This window comes from Triticum aestivum, chromosome 2D (genome assembly GCF_018294505.1).
Source record: "Triticum aestivum cultivar Chinese Spring chromosome 2D, IWGSC CS RefSeq v2.1, whole genome shotgun sequence".
Lineage (NCBI taxonomy): Eukaryota > Viridiplantae > Streptophyta > Magnoliopsida > Poales > Poaceae > Triticum > Triticum aestivum.
Window position 1 is genome coordinate 365,088,067 of NC_057799.1, and position 13,151 is coordinate 365,101,217.

The following is a 13,151-nucleotide window of genomic DNA, read 5'->3' on the forward strand; positions in this document are numbered from 1 at the left end:
TTCATCATCATCCATGTCTCGGTTTCTTATATCGTCATCATTGAATTCCGAGTCGACTAAAATGACAGCTAATTTTGTTCTAAAATCTGTCATGTGAACCTAAAGTGAAGTAGTAATAAGACTTAGTTTTCAAATAATGATACAACACAAAATAATTAGTATCATGATACGATGCAAAATATACCTGTTCAGGAGTGTCGGACAAACTATCTCCCATGAAGTACTCCATGTAATTTAACATCCAGAGACCACAAGACCACCCTGATGATAAAGAATTTTTGTTATACTTAATAACAAAAATATTAGTAAAAAAATAGTATCATAAAATGATGATGACTGAACCACACTATCATACCGGATACACTTGTAAAAAAAGAACTAAACAACATTTGCCGCTAATATAAATCAAATGACCAAAAGGGCTATAAATAAAATAACTAAATTTCTAACCCATATATGTTTTTATATATAAATCAAATGAACAAAATGGTTATCAATAAAAAAATGAATTTGTGAATGCATAATTATTTTGAGAGGAACCCATATAATTATTACTTCACCGAATGGGTTGTCGATCATAGATACAAAAATTAAACAAAAGAGACACGGCCGATGATCCATTTGGTCAATGTACTATTATCTGGGTGGCGTAATTATGTGATAGAAAATAGACCAGAGGTCAGATTGCAAAAGAGAAAAAAAAGCAACCAAAGAAACACTAATAAGGAGCAGCCGGTGAAAAGTAAAATAAAAAAAGAGGAACAGGAAGCCGTCTGTCGCACTATCACTATCTCGATCTCCCGAGTACACTATCACTTTGCTTTATCCACTCCTCACTTCTTCCTCCACGAGCCGCCTCCTCTGTAGCACGGCGCCTACTCTGCAGCACGCCACATCCTCTCCCGGCACGACGTCGGCCGGCGCCCCCCCCCACCCACACCACCACCACCACCACCACCATGGCCTTGCCCCGTCTCCTCCTATCCCCTCCAGGGCCTCGCCCCGTCTCCTCCTATCCCCTCCAGGGCCTCGCCCCGTCGGCCCTTATCCCCAGCACGGCCTCGCCCCGCCCCCTCCTCTGACCACCGCGGCCTTGCCTCGCCGCCAACCCCGCGGATCTTCCCTGGATCGACTCTGCCACCTTCATCCTACTGCCCCAGAGGATATCGAGATGTGAGCTGGTCGACACAATTCGGGAGCAGGCATATCGAATTGGATCGAGATCCAGTGCGTCATCAAGTCGCTCTGGGAAGGAGTTCGCAGCTCGCGTACGTGCTCTACAGGATCAGCCTAATCTCTCTATCGCCGCTGTTGTTGGCTTGCAATAGACCAGACTATTTCCAGAGGTCAGTTCATCTATCTATCCTCAAGTAGGCCTTGTATCCATTCCTCTGCTTTTCATATAGCTTCAGTTTGTACACTTATTAGAACACACTTCCTGACCAAATGATGGACAATAACTCCTCCAGGTACCACAAAGTGGTTGATTCAAAGTTCGCACTATTTATATCACAGGTAATGGTAATAGGAATTTCAGTTCTTGTTCTTGATCTCCTGTATGTAGAATGTTATTTTTTACATTGCTTGTACCAATTGTAGGATGGTACAAATGGAGAAGTAAAAAATAAGGCCTGGAGTTATACCCAAATAATTTATGCAGGTGCGGAAAGAAACACTTGATCTATGCTCAATTGCCTAATAGTATAACAGAACACGCTCTGCTTCTTCTCCTGTAATATTGCTAGCATAGCTGATATTCTCCTGTAATATTGCTAGCATAGCTGATAGTACAAGTTAATGCGTGACTGCTTACTCTATTTAGCCCTATGAGTGAATAAAAAAAGATTGAAAATCGTAACGCATTTTTTATATGCAGCCCAATGAAGTGTATCGCCTTGAGCTCCATTATTTAGGCCAGATCTCATGAGAGGTGTTGTGTCAATTGCATTGGCATACAATAAGGTAAATAATTGCATTGGCATACCAAATCTCTTGAACAAATGTGATTCAGGAATGCTATGAGTGATAAAATAAACATAATAACATACCAAATGTGCCCTGTTAAGCATAAATGCGATGAGTTATAGTAGGAGGCGTACCCATCCGTCTGAAGATTGCTCTTAATATATTCTTCTCTTTTCCATGTTGTAACATCTAGATCAATCCACTTATCAGATTTTAATTCCATGTGCTTGGATGCATATTTGAATAAATCCTCTAGTCCTTCTAGCTGTTGTACCAACAAATGGAAAAAGTATAAGCATCACAAGTGAGAAGTAAGAAAAAGAAGGTTCTTAGAAAAAGATGGGGGAGTAGGACTAAGTACTAACCGTATCAGTGAGGTCCTTGCGGCTCATGTATGGGCCTAGCGAGTCAAGCACTTGAACACATTTTTTTCTGGCATTTATAACACATAAATACCAGTGAATGTCGTCCATGTTTATTGGTAAGTATATCTGAAGAAAATGATTATTTTAGTTGTAGAAGTATGTGGACGAATCGGTCGTTCTTGCTGTAGTTCATAGAAATATGTAGAAAAGTAAGACTAACCATATCGTTTTCCAAATACGCTTTGGCTCTGTTTAATACCCATGCTGGTGCAGCATCCATGTCATCTGAGGGCAGATAGCTACCGATCTTCATCATCTTAGAGATGCATGCATTCTCTAAGAACACACTTCCACCTGACCTTACTTGTAGATGCTCCGTAAAAATCATGCAATTTATGTACGTATTTATGACCTACAATTAAAAGTATACATAGTATATTAGATGACACATACTTCTAATTGAATAGCATCTTCATGTCCTAATATACTTACTTCGTCGCCAACCCATTCTTTGGGAGATAGAAGAGATAGTAAATGTCTTTTTTTTCAGAAATGCGTCGCCGATGCTCACTAAATTTCTTTCTTTACTTGGTTCGGATCTGATTTTTTCTATAACGGACCAATCATCGCCAGTGCAGGCATAATCTGTCACGATGGCCATAATAACATTTAATGGTAATGAACACAAAAACAATAATATAGCAGTACAAGGACATTGAAGGTTTTGTTCTGTGCCTTGTGGAGAAACAACATAGTCTTGTGCCTTCTTAGGCTTGTTATGTCGTCGTATATGTTTCTTTATATGCACGGGCATTGTTAGCTCGTCCTCTATAGTTTGAAGCCCTTCCGTGCCGGGTGTTTGTACAAATTTCTCGTCCTCAATTGCCACCATTTGTTGACTTGTTTCGTTGTGGGTTAATTTCTGAAAACAATATTAGAAGAATTACCCATATGTAGGATATAATATAATTATAATAGTCTTGGAAGAAATAATTGGAAAAGGAAAGTCACATTTGTATGTTCAGAATCTTTGGCCTCTCTGTTTGCTATGTTTTCTTCAAGAATAGGTGTATATTCTGAGCTCTCCGTGCAATTATTTTCCTGCACTTCATTATTGTTGAGTACTTCACTTGATTCGTCATCTCTCGGTAGCTAAAACACATGGTAGTATAATATTATAACAGATAGAATATCTTTTTGATATGATATTGTACTAAAAAAATTACAAAGTGCTCTGTGGTGTTAGAATTAGAATAGTAATGACATGTGGAAAGAAAACTTGCCTCTGTGGACTCGGGATATGTATCCTCCTGTACGGTTATCACCTCATCAATATGCATATTCTCTGTATCCTCCATAGTGGAGTCTTCTTGTATCAACTGTGCCGACTCATAGTTTGTATCCTCGTCCTTCTTTATGACCTCTTCAACCTGCATATTATCTATATCCTCATCCTTTGCTACCGTGTTGATGCCATCCTAACAACCCAAGTATGACACTTTTAGATAGGAAACCTTGCATAGAAAGAACAGAGATATAATATGTCTTTACCATCTCAATAGCATGGACAGTAGTACCGGATCTGGTTGGAGATTGACTCGCATGGGGCACCGGTGACGGAGGCGTAGACAGGGACGATGACGGTGCTTCACCAAGGGCAGATGTGTGCGGCTCAGTGGAGAGACTTGTTGTGGATGTATGTTGGGATGCAGATGAGAGATCGCGAGGGAGGATGGAGGAGAGGTGAAAGTAATGGTATCAGACAATATAAGGCAGAATCGTGAGAGAAAGGAAACTACTATCGCGATAATTGGGGACTCCTGATTGCTATCATCCCCGGATTTTTCTGAGGCCCCAGAATCTTATCTTGTGCTTTTTTTATACTCACACAAAATTATTGGAGTTATTTTCGTGGTACATTTTATATGCATAAATATTGTGATTGGCCCACCTTCCTTCTGTAACCGTGGGCTTAATAATTCAGAAAAGGCACACCCTTTTAATATTTGAGAAACTAATTTTTTCTGTTTCATTTGAAATTCAGCTGATGTATGGTGGTTGCCTTTTTATAAATGAGCAAGCGACTGGGGGAGATCACGACTTGTTCTTTTGATTTTTTTGGTTCATCACATGATCCATCAAGCCAGCCAAGGGGGAGATCAGTGAAGAGGTGAAGTAGAAATTGGAATCGGAATAGGAGGCATATCTTCAACTGGTTTGATGCATGTTGGAAGAGGTATTCTCGCTCACTGTGGTTATCCACCAGTTTAGTCTGTTACATGACTTATATTCTTTTATGAATACTGTATGCATTATTCTTTTGATTTTTTTTCTAAAAAAAGAAAGCATGTGAGCTCGTGTGCTATAGATCCGGGAACGTCCTATTTGCAACATAGTAGTAAAAAACGCCTTTTAACTTCAATATATTCCAGGAATCTCAGTCTTTTGTAGTTTTCGTTACAAATATATCATAGAACATCTCACTTAGGCATTCAAGAATATATTCCAGGAATCTCAATCTTTTGCAGATTTCGTTACAAATATATCATAGAGCATCTCACTTGGGCATTCAAGAACATGTTTAACAGAACATAATTTCGAAGGGAAAATTTAGATAGTACATGATACAGCACAAAGCGTTCCTTATTATGTATGATCTGACCCCATGTCGTAGCATCAGTCGACCATGCTCTTCTCTTCCAAATAGGTTTACAAGTTGCACATGTGGAGACCAGTAACCACAACAAAGCCTCAATTCTCCTGAACAAGAATATTTCTCAAACCTGATCAACAAAAAATGTGAAGTGATTAGTGCATGACATGAGATATGGCTACAAAAATGAAAAGCTTGTAAGGAGCTAGTTTCATAAGCTGGTTTTGAAAGCGGACATAGTATGTGAAAAGAAATAATGGAATAATGCACCTGCCTCATCTCTCCAAAACATCTCTGTAGACAATGTTCTTGGTGCTTTTCCCGGATTTATCAACATCCTTGTTTGGCTTGGCCAAAATCCGTGTCGTCTCTCTCAACACTCCTCTTGACAATGCAACATATAGCTGCCCATGTGAGAATACTGGCTCGGGAAGGTAAATGCCGACATTTGGGATGGTCTGACCCTGTGCCTTGTTAATTGTCATGGAAAAACTCAGGCGGATGGGGCACTGTTTTCTCTTAAGTTTGAAAGGAAGTGAGATGTCCTCTGAGGGTGACATAGGGATCCTAGGTATAAACACCCTCTTTCCAGAATGCTGACCACCAACAATCTCCGCATCGATTGCATTATCCTGAAAGGCTCTGATCATAAGCCGTGTTCCATTGCATAGACCATTATGAGGGTCGAGCTTCCGGAGCAGAATGACTGGACAGTTTACCTTTAATTTCAAAACATGCGGGGGCAAGCCATTTGGTGTGATTGAGTTCAAAAACTCAATTGTGTAATTATTCTGCAAGTCATCCTCAATTGAGTCAAAACTATGGTATAACTTCTCTTCGCTTGGAAACCTGGAGATCATTTTGTCATTCAGGTCATCGACATGATCGTTCTTAGTTGAAAGAATAGCACGTGCACTCACGTACTCTCTCGATCTAGCATTGGCCTGCAAAGATGGGAAGACATCTTCGATGAGCATGTTAATAGCTTTTTCATCCTCGGTATAGCCAATGACAATGTCCTCGGGGAGACGGACATAATCGTCGCCAATTGTCTCTTCAGTTCCATTCCCTATCCTTAGTAGGTATTCTGAGAACCAAGGATCAGCCTGTGCCCGCATATTGCACGTGAGACGTATCTTGCGGGTCTTCTCCCAAAGATAGGATCTCAGAAGTGTGGCATCCGTTATCTGTGCTCTTTTCCCACGTGTCACAACGGGTAGGACCTGCCTGAAATCACCACCAAAGACAACAACCTTTCCTCCAAATGGCAAAGAACATTCCATTATATCCTGTAGTGATCTATCAAGCGTCTCAACTGCTTGTCGTTTTGTCATAGCGACTTCGTCCCAAATTATAAGGGACGCCTGTCTAAGCAACTCCGCTGTACCACTCTGTTTTGTGAAACCACTCATACTGTTGTCAGTGAGCTTGATTGGAATTTTGAACCGGGAGTGTGTTGTGCGTCCTCCAGGCATTATCGACGTTGCAATACCAGATGTAGCAGTTGCAATCGCAATTTCGCCCATGGAACGCACCTTTGCTAGCAATGCCTTGTACAAGTACGTCTTCCCAGTTCCTCCTGGACCATCAACAAAGAATATCTGGCTTTTTTTGTTCATCACATGATCCATTATGTCATTGAAACCAGCTAGCTGCTCATGGTTCAAACTGCTAAATAGATCTAGATGTTCTGTGTCCGCGGTGATTTGCCACTCCTCTGTTACCTCTCTGTATTCACTGTCATAAGAACCATCGGTCTCAACCAGATCCGGAAGTCCATAGCTCTTAATATCCTTTCCCATAGATTGCAACATATCCCTAATATCTCGAAGGACCAGCCGCTCAAGTACCGACTCATTGGATTCATTACGACTGTAGTCCTCACACATTGATGGTAGATGTTTATCCAACAATTGTCGGATTTCTGTTGCCTCGCAAAATACCAATATAGTTGCAAACAACCGTCTTAGGGCAGAAGGCATCTGAAATGTGGCTGCCTCTGTCATGCAATCATGAAGAGTCTTGTCGTGCTCAATGAGGCCTAAGTGCTCACATGCCTCTCTGAAGGAAGTGCATAGGTTGTCATTTACTGTTTTTAAATCATCAAAAGAAGTGGCACCTCGAACATGACTTAGCAGCACACGCAAGTAGTACCTCTCTCCTTCAGCAGGGTGTGCACACACAAGTCTTCCAATCTGTGATCTGTTATTTCTTCTCTTCTGCCACTTCTTTTTTCCAGCTATCCATCTACAATGCTCTGGAAACTCTGTGTACAACAATTTCTGTGCTTGCGGATTCCTCCGGTTCATCTCAAAGTACTCGGTAAGCATGGACCTGGATGAAGATGGTCGAGCGACAACATCTTCTAGATTTTCACGACCTTTAAATGCAATTGTATGCATGTTTGGCAAATGAAGCTGGAGCTGCAGCACTGATGGACTGACACCAAACATTTTGAAACCAAAAATCCTGTAAATAACCTCTGGAGGAGATACGTAGCGTGCATCCCTATATTGTCGGATTTCATTGATGATTCCACCATCATTGATTATGTCCTGCTCGAATGCAAAGGACGTCCGATCATGGCCTTTATAGATGTACTTGAACAAATACTTGACTACCTTGATGCTCGAGCATGCTTCCACATTAATGTGGCAGTTGTATCGCATAAGCAAAGAAGGGTTGTATGGGACCACCCATCTATTGTCCAAATTCGCTCCTCTGATCCTAACTCCACGCCCATCGTCCCTCCTCCGATAGATGGGATAAGAGTCTTTCCCTTGTTGTGTGGCATCACAAAAATCTCGCGGATAATGAAACCTACACTGTCCCTCAATCATGCAAGGACAACTCTTTTTCAACTCACCACAGGGTCCGTGCAGCATGTGTTTGACAACCAGGTCATGCAGAATGGGGCGTTTCTCTTTGTCAGGTATCTCTGCGGATATCACCCGATCATAGTCATCTGGGGATGCTAACTTGCTATTTGTTTTCATGATTAAAAGTATATGCTCATGAGGAAGGCCTCGTTTCTGATACTTGGTGACATGTACAGAAGCTGCGACTTCTCCGAAATGCTTACCCTTAGTTAGCAAGTCCATCATATCTCCTTGTTTAGCCTTGTATACTCTTGCCACAAGGTCTGGACGGTCTTGTGGCAGTTGTCCATGCATCAGATTATGGGTTATCTCCTCCCAATAGGGATTGCAAGTCATCGTGATAAAATAATCCGGTTTACCCCACCGTTGGACTATTGCCATCGCATCCAGCAACCTCCGCTGCATGTCGCGATCACCACCAGGAAACGTACGTGGAAGCACGATTCTCTTGCCAATTCGATCACCGCGTGACTCGCCGGCAACGATGGTGTCAACAAGACCCTGTAAGAGTATACAAGGTTATGGAAAAGGCATGATTTTCAAAATGTTCTTGTATTACGATGTATTGGAATAAACAAAAGCACCATACCTGGTAGAGATCAGCTCGTATAACCTTTTGATTTTCTGGCTTTGAGTACCAGTCCAACCTCATAGTCTCAATCTTGATATACATATCAACTGCCCACTGTTGGAAAAGGCGCCCACCAAACAAGATGATGTTAAAAAGCTTCTTCCTGACCTGTAGCTTGAAGCAGTAGTACTCCCTTGCACTAACAAATTTCCTGGGTTGTGTTGCATTGACCTCATTGTCACCAAAATCCTCATCTTGTATATCCTCATTATCATCTACAATATTGAACATAAATACCAGTAGACTGGCTGGACTCATAATGACTGACAACATAAGATTTGCTTAAGAATATAAGCAATGATGACTGGTACCTGCATGTAGATCAGTCGCTTGGCCTTCATCTGGCATAAAATTGCCAACTTGTTCCCTTTCATTAATTAAATTATCATCTGTTTGATAGGCGGACCAATTCATAAGTTTCATATTCATTTTTTATTCACAAAGATAGCAAGTATATAAAAACAATTTAATAATGAACACCATACCTGTATGTAAACCAGTGACCCGGTCTTCATCTGGCACAAAGGTGCCAACTCGTTCCCTTCCATTAATCAAGTTTTCATCTGTTTGATAGGTTGTGGAAGTCAAATGTTTTTATTATTCTTCTTAAAGATAGTAAGTAGATAACAAATTAATAATGAGCATCATACCTGTATGTAAATCAGAGGTGCGGTATTCTTGCGGTCCAGAGTTATGCGCTGGAAATTGGGTGGTGTCATCGGGGGCCTGGACATACGGCATCCAACGATTCCAACCAGTCTCCCCACGTGGGAAAAACAGTGGATATGACAATGGGTCATAGCACCCATAGTACGCTCTAATATAGAGTGGTCGGTCTCCTTTTTTGGCATGCACGACAACACTCCTGTCAAAACAGTTTTGTGGGTCGCTCCCTTGAACCCATATCGCTGCCACCTGAGAAGTCGTTGGGGCATTGTACCTACGTTGATCCAACTTGATATCTGTGTTTAGTGAGATCTTGTACTCATCTAGATTCGGAACAGACCCAAGGCTCTTGAAAGCTCGTGCATAAGGGTTCTGCTGTAGTATTCCCAGAATTTTCCGTATGAGATCTATATCTAGATCTGGAGACCTATTAGTCCTGTGCACCAAGTTATGATCTGTATCATAAATATAGAGTTGCAAATGCCTAGGGCCATTATCAGCCGGCACCAGCTCATCAAGAGCGTGGTACAACCCCCCACAAGCACGAAAGGTATATACGCCGGTTCCTGCTGCAGTGCTTACTCGACGATCAAGGGTGACTCCAAGACTTGTGAATGAGAAGTGAGAGTTGAAATACCGTATATTGTCTCGAAAATGTTTAGCATCGTCATCACGTTGACTTGTGAATAACCGTTTCAACTTGTCTGGGACCTCGGGAGTAAATAAATCTACTTTCCCCTTTCTGCAACAAAATGCAGGTCCCTCGTATTGAAACCGCAATGCTCCACAGTGGAGACAGTCCCTAACTTTTCTAAGGACGTGGTGATTTTTGGGAAGGTTAATGTAAGCCCTATCATGAGGATCATTTGTTGGTGTTCCATCAGTGTGACGTCGTTCAACTCGGTAGGATTCAAAGTCAAAATCTGGAGTGGAATATAAAGATTAATTAATATTTCGTTCTGCAGAAAAGACAGTATTATACTATATATGGAAACTCATGATAGCAATAAGGTACCTTGGTGGGCGAACATCCTAGCTTCTTCATCAGGCTCAACATATTCAGTTTCAATAAGGTTTTCAACTCCCAAGCAGTCTATTTAGTAGACAAATATTAGTTTGTAATAATTATAAGATATCCTAAAATAAACATAGAACCGTAAATGCATTAATGTGTACCATCCATATTTGTTGTGTTGCCATCGGGCTCCAGTATTCCATATGCATCTTCGTCCTGGTCGTTGCCTGACAACATATGTTGCAAAATGGGCAAGTATCAGCGATGAATGAAAGGTATGAACCAAGAAGTAGTCAATGAAACCACCATTATAATTGTTGACTTGATTGTGTCCACGTGACGACGCAGTGACTATGTTGTCTCGCCTCATCCTCCTTCCAATGGTTTGTCTCAGGTACATATCATTTGTGTGTAGCCAATCACAATCTTCATCAACTACAAAAACATCGAGTGAATCTCACTTAGGAAATCCACGATAAGATATACAGTGTTTCATGTAGCTGGCATCACCTGTATCAGATTGGTTTTGTTCTTCGGGTGTAAGCACTACTGTAGATTTGGCTGCACGACGTTTCTCATGTAGGCTTTGCAATATCTCTTCTTTATGTTGCTCATACCGGGCATTTTCCCTCTGCCTCTTCAGTGCTTGTTTTTCTTCTGTATAGTAAGTGTGAATTAGGTTCAAGACAACTTGAGCAACAGAGGTTTATGCTATGTACGATGTATGTGTGCATTATGTACGATTGTTAATATGAGCCAGAAATGATTACCATACGAACTGCTGCATCTGTAGGCTTGAAGTGGCGGTCGTAACACAGTCAGTTGGGAGGACTCAATGGCAGAGTTCATATAATTAACATTTTCCTTGTTAGAGACGACAGTATCTGGTGTTGTTAGTGAACATGGACCATGAAGTGGAGTCTGATCACTCATTACCACATCAACAGGTATGCCTGCATCAAAATTGTATTACCAAAGTCAGTTGGTGACACACAAAAGCCGGTAGTATGTCTGGATGTAGGAGAACACATGACCTTCCACAACTGGTGTGTGTCGTTGCTGGGTGATAGCAGACTGCGCACTGGGCATCCCCAGAGTGTCAAAACCTGTCGAAAGGGACTTTTAATTAACATGTCTTTAGATGTGATTAATGAAATGTATGATAAAGAACAGAGAAAATTGAGTAACCAGGCGACATGGCCACGGGTGGCTTAGATGGAGTGTTGGTTCCATTTAAAATAGCGGACATAGCTTTCTTACGATCCCTTGCCTCCTTTCTTTTTTTCAATATTGCATCCCTGTTTAGTGCATACCTCTCCCTTTCCCTCTGTCTCTTTAGTTCTTTTGGATCTGTTTTTTGACCTGCGAGGCAATGACATAGTCGGTACTTACATGATCTTAGTAGCTAGGAGTAGGTGATATATATATATTTACCTGAACTGTCGTTGTTCGTCAGGTCCTGAAAGGGAGTACGTACCCCACTACGCTGAGATCCGGACATACTGTCTTCTCAATGGCTCCTGTTCTGAAACGCTTCACGAACCCTGCCTGAACTCAGTGTGCTATGCAAATTATGATGTACTGTAAGTATAAAATTACACGTTGTCAGATTAAAAGAGCAATTCCTTTTTTCTTATGTCTGACCAAAAGACGTGCAAATTCAGTTGATCTAACCTATGCACTGGCAGGTTCGGCAGTAGTCATATGTACTGGAGATGTTGCTGGCTACAGGTCTGATGACACCGGAGGTAAGGCAGTGCGCCGGGTCGAGGACGTCGCTGACACCGGGGGCGAGGGCGGCGTCGTGAGGACGGCGTATTGAGGAGAGTTAGGGCTGCAAGGCAGGTCGAGGACGTCGCGGAGACCAGGGGCGAGGGTCACGTGCCGAGGGCGGTCGGGCGGGGCGAAGCGAGGACGGCGGGACGGCGTGCCGACGCGAGGTTCGTGGCGTGGCGGCGTTGATCGCGGAGATACGGCATTATTCGCTGGATGGAGTTGTCATCGTTGGGATGTGTAGGAGCCTGGATGTGGGAGTCTGCCGGCAGAACATTTCCTTACAACCATCGATCTGTTTGTATTATGGTTGATGAAACGTGGACAGTTGGATGGTAGTTAGTGGGTATGATCGGACGTCTGGGGTAATTGTGTGTGCACTTTCTCGTGTGGATGTAGGGGAAGTAACGTTTGGTCTTTTAATAGTAGTATAGATAGATCTGGAAACAATATGATAGGAAATAGACCCGGGGCCGTAGATTTCACTAGTGGCTTCTCTTGAGAAAATAGCATACGGTGGGTAAACAAATTACTGTTGGGCAACTGATAGAAGATCAAATATTTATGAAAGTATCAAAGGCAATGATCATGTATATAGCCATCACGTCCAAGATTAGTAGACCAAAATGATTCTGCATCTTACTACTAGTACTCCACACATCGACTGCTATCCAGCATGCATCTAGTGTATTCAGTTTATGGAGAAACGGAGTAATGCAACAAGAACGAGGACATGATATAGACAAGATCTATTCATGTAGGAATAGACCCCATCTTTTTATACTTAATGACAATGATACATGCGTGTCACTTCTCCTTCTATCACTGAGATTGAGCACCGCAAGATCGAACCCATCACAAAGCACCTCTTCCCATTGCAAGACAAATCAATCTAGATGGCCAAACAAAACCAAAGTTTCGGAGAAGAAATACGAGGCTATAATAATCATGCATATAGAGATCAAAGAAGACTCAAATAATATTTATAGATAGATCTGATCATAAACTCACAATTCATCAGATCCCAACAAACACACCGCAAAACGTCATGTCATCAAATAGATCTCCAAGAACATCGAGGAGAACATTGTATTGAGAATCAAAAAGAGAGAAGAAGCCATCTAGCTACTGCCTACGGACCTGTAGGTCTGTGGTAAACTACTCACGCATCATCGAAGGAGCACCAATGTTGCGCCCAAGATGC

General features: G+C 41.9%; 1 long non-coding RNA gene across 3 annotated transcripts; it reads left to right on the forward strand.

Annotated features, from left to right (window-relative positions):
- The first annotated feature begins 925 nt into the window (after nt 1-925).
- LOC123053171 (uncharacterized) lies at nt 926-12,536 on the forward strand. Of its 3 annotated transcripts, none has more exons than XR_006425440.1 (8): nt 926-1,346; nt 1,470-1,515; nt 1,600-1,660; nt 1,877-1,962; nt 4,375-4,566; nt 11,047-11,121; nt 11,631-11,757; nt 11,863-12,536. It is a non-coding gene; the product is annotated as an uncharacterized lncRNA (long non-coding RNA). The 3 variants fall into 3 exon arrangements; XR_006425438.1 differs by having other exon boundaries at nt 927-1,346; nt 10,968-11,121; XR_006425439.1 differs by having other exon boundaries at nt 927-1,346; nt 10,968-11,121; nt 11,872-12,536.
- Nucleotides 12,537-13,151: the final 615 nt, after the last annotated feature.